The 3,770-nt window shown below is 51.8% G+C and overlaps 1 long non-coding RNA gene across 1 annotated transcript; it reads left to right on the forward strand.

Annotated features, from left to right (window-relative positions):
* Positions 1-2,579: 2,579 nt before the first annotated feature.
* On the forward strand, positions 2,580-3,524 carry LOC131908525 (uncharacterized). Its single transcript, XR_009378614.1, has 2 exons — positions 2,580-2,759; positions 3,258-3,524. It is a non-coding gene; the product is annotated as an uncharacterized LOC131908525 (long non-coding RNA).
* Positions 3,525-3,770: the final 246 nt, after the last annotated feature.

A 3,770-nucleotide genomic window follows, 5' to 3' on the forward strand; every position in this document is an offset into this window, starting at 1 on the left:
TGTCCCCAAAGCTTTGATCCTCAGGGCAACACCATTGAGATGCAGAGGGACATTAAAAGGCAGGGGCAGGGTCTGGTCTCTTTGGGTCACTGAGGATGTGTCCTTGAAAGGAGTTGGGGTTCTGGTTTCTCCCCTTTTTTCTTTTCTTCCCCCTGCCCATGAAGGGGGTGGCTTGGTGCTCCTACCTTGCAGACTTGGTTCCACAGTCTCAAAGATGGAAAGTTTGTCCCATTAGCAACTGGGACCTTGGAAATCAAGGCCAAAGACCTTCTCCCTTCTCTAAGCCACCTCAGGGGTTTGTTATGATGACAGAGGGAGAGGCCATATCGTCACCTGGCATTCCTGGGACCCTCATGCAGGGGTTCTATTCTCATCCTGGCCCCAGTGAGACATGGCAGAAAAGAAGTATCCAGAAAGAGGTAGTGTCTGCTAGCTGATGACTCGACCTGAGGCAGCCATCCTGTAATCATGAGGGAAATTGGTCTGAGCTGGTCCACTCGGGAGGGCAACATGGACCCCTGCTGATGTCACTGCAGCACTGGACCAGCCCTGGGCCATCCTACCTCTGGACTGCCTGGCACAGGAGACACATCTCCTTTCTTGTTTAAGCACCTTTGAGTTCGGCTTTCCTGCAGCAGGAAGCATTGTATCCAATCCCCCTATTTCTGCTCTGCTGAGCCTCCGCTCCAGTACACCAGCATGGACTAGCACCCAACTCTGGGGAAAAGCAACACTCCAGCTCCCTTCCACAAGCCCTCAGGAGCTCAGCCTCGTGCGGCTGGCTGTTCGTTACATAACCACTGCAGCCCTAGAGAAGCTGAGGGCTGTGTTCAAAACCCCAGGTTGCAGAGGGCTGGGGAAGCTGTTATGAAAACTGCCTAGACCAGTGGTCCTCAACCTTCCTAATGCCATGACCCTTTAATACAGTTCCTCATGTTGTGGACCCCCAGCCCATAAAATTATTTTTGTTGCTACTGTAATTTTGCTACTGTTATGAATTGTAATGTAAACATCTGTGTTTTCCGATGGTCTTAGATGACCCCTGTGAAAAATTCATTGCGACCCACAGGTTGAGAACTGCTGGCCTAGAGGAGGGTCATTCCCACACCCTCAGAGCCAGTACCCCCTCCCTGCCAATGCCCAGCCCAGCTTGCCTAGTGTTCTAACAAGGTAGGCAAGGGAGGATGGAGGCAGGGACTGGGCTGGGCCAGAAGGCCCTCATGAAGGGAGTAGGCTGTTCTGTGCTACTGCTCACAGGCCCATTGTGGGGCAAAAGCAACAACTGATTATAGATATTTGCTTCTGAGCAAGTGCTCTCTTATAATGCCCCAGGGCCCCATGAAGGCCCTCTCCAGAGTTATTGTGTTTAAAACATACTGCTTTGATCCTGGGTGTTACTAAGGATAAAAACCAAACCAAAAGAACTCCCAGGACCCAAACAATCAAACCTACCCACCCTGCAAGCTTGTTGCTCTCTAGGAAAGGACTGGGGGTCAGGAGAAGGGCCTGGAAGGGAACACTAGGGGCCTGTATCACTGGACCCCAAGGCCACCTTCCACAATGCTAAGTGGAGGGTCCTGGAAGTCCCTAGGACTGTCTTTCCTGAGCTAAGCAGACAAGGAATGTCCTTTGTGTCCTGTCCCACTTCCCCACCCAGAGCTCTTAACTCTGAATGTCTTTCTCAGTGTTGAGTCCTCTGGCTGTGACCCATGTAGAGACACTGGGCATGGTGACATGTGGTCATCATCCCAGTGAAGGGAAGCAGAGATCAGTGGAACCTTGGGGCTCACTGGCCAGTCATCCTGGCTAACTGGGTAAGCTCCAGGCTAGAGATCCTGTCTCAAAATACAAGGAGGGCCTCTCTAGAGGAGCAACACATGAGGTGGATGTTAGGATTCTGCTGTGCTCCAGGTGCATGACCACACATGCGCAGTTCAGGAGTTAAGCAAAAGGTCTTGCATCTTATGTCATCAGTGTACGCTGGTGTGGTCACACAATCAGTGCATGCGTGGTGTAGCTCCGTAAGCCTGCCTGTGCATGTTCACCGGGAACCCTTAAAAGGTCAGACGCAGACCCCACCCTCTCTCTCTGTTCTGCTCTCTCTCTCCCCACCCCACCACCTTTCTCTCTGCTCTCCGAACATGCTCCTTCCCAGGCCCGGTTCTCTTGTACCACCCCCCCTTTCTCCTAATAAAGCTCTGAAACTGATACTGGGTTCTGTCATGACCATGACCTTTCCTCGCGGTAACCAGCGCCAGTAACCAGCGCCATTTATCATTCATTTCAGTGGACTGCTAGCCTCCACACACATTAATAGACATCCACACTTGCACTCACATATGCAGCCACATGAACATGCACAGAACACATACGCACACAGATACACACACAGATTCTCTCTCTCTCTCTCTCTCTCTCTCTCTCTCTCTCTCTCTCTCTCTCTCTCCTTCCCTGCCCCAGCCTCTAAAGAACGAAGTGTGACCAGGAGAAAGTGGCCAGGGTGGTAGACACTATGAGCTGCTCTTGGCATTAATTCTCCCACCCTTTCCCACCAGCACCCAAACTGTTGAGCCCTTCATTCTCATCTATGGATTGCCACAACGTTTAACAAGACCACATGGAATGTTCTGGAATGAAGGAAGGTGTCTACATCATAGAGGCCAAGCCCAAGCAATGGCTACCCCATCAGGGTGGCTGTCCTCAGAGCTCCTGGCATAGGAGCAGAGGAATACATACGTCACATTGTTAGTGAGGTGAAGGTAGGTATACTGATTCAAGACCAGATGGCTGATAAATCCACCCTTCCTCTGCCTCGTCTCAACCCTTGGTGGATCGGGTGGCCTGTGTACATGGGTGAGAGCAACTGTTCTTCCACCTGCTCACACAATGCTCATCTCTTCCAGAAACACCCAAAAGTCAGATGTGAATGTGTGCCCCACCATAGGGAGGGAGGGCCTTTGTCCTTTTGAGCCCTAGGAGTCAGGACCTTTGGGGTAGTACCTATGTCCAGAGAGGGGTTTCCTAAGTTCATTCATGGTTGGGTGACTCCTAGGATCCTGTCAGGCTATCAGTCTGCCTAGCACTTGGCCTGCAGGTCTCACCACACTGGTGTAGCTCTGGATCTGCTACAGACCGCTGACAGGATCTTCAGCACCAAACCCTGGTCCATGTCTACGGTGCATGCGTCTTTCTATGCCCAAATTACAGCTCACAGCCATAGCCACCATGGCCACCCAACCTGTTTATTCCTTCTAAAGCAGCAGTAGAGCTGAGGCCAGAACAAGGACAGAACTCTGCTAGATACAGCCCTGGACCCTCTGCTGTCCCTACCCGAGGAACTTTCCAGTCTGGAGCAGCTAGCTGCCTTGGGCTCTTCCTCCTCAGCATGAGGTCTCTCTAAGAGGGTGAGGGGATGCCTGCAAACAACCATAAAACTCACCTTTCTGTCTGGATGGTGACTCTGGAAGACGTCCAGACCTGCGCCTGGGGCCACTTGCTACTTCTAAATAAAGGGGTTCCCCTTGCTTGCCTTTTTCTTGTTTGTTTTAGAGTCTTGGAGTTGTCTTGCTGTGGCTTGTGCACGTTGACACAAAACAGCAGTTAACACGGGAGCCAGGTACAACTCAAGCTGGTAATCCTGGCACTGAGGAGGCCAAGACAAAAGGATCAGGAGTTCAAGGCCAGCCTCTGCTGCAGTAGCAAATTTGAGGACAGCCTCGGGGGTGGGGGTGGGGGAGACAGGGCACAAATGTACTAGAAGAACATCCATA

The sequence above is a fragment of the Peromyscus eremicus genome, chromosome 4 (assembly GCF_949786415.1).
Source record: "Peromyscus eremicus chromosome 4, PerEre_H2_v1, whole genome shotgun sequence".
In the NCBI taxonomy this organism is placed as follows: Eukaryota; Metazoa; Chordata; class Mammalia; order Rodentia; family Cricetidae; genus Peromyscus; species Peromyscus eremicus.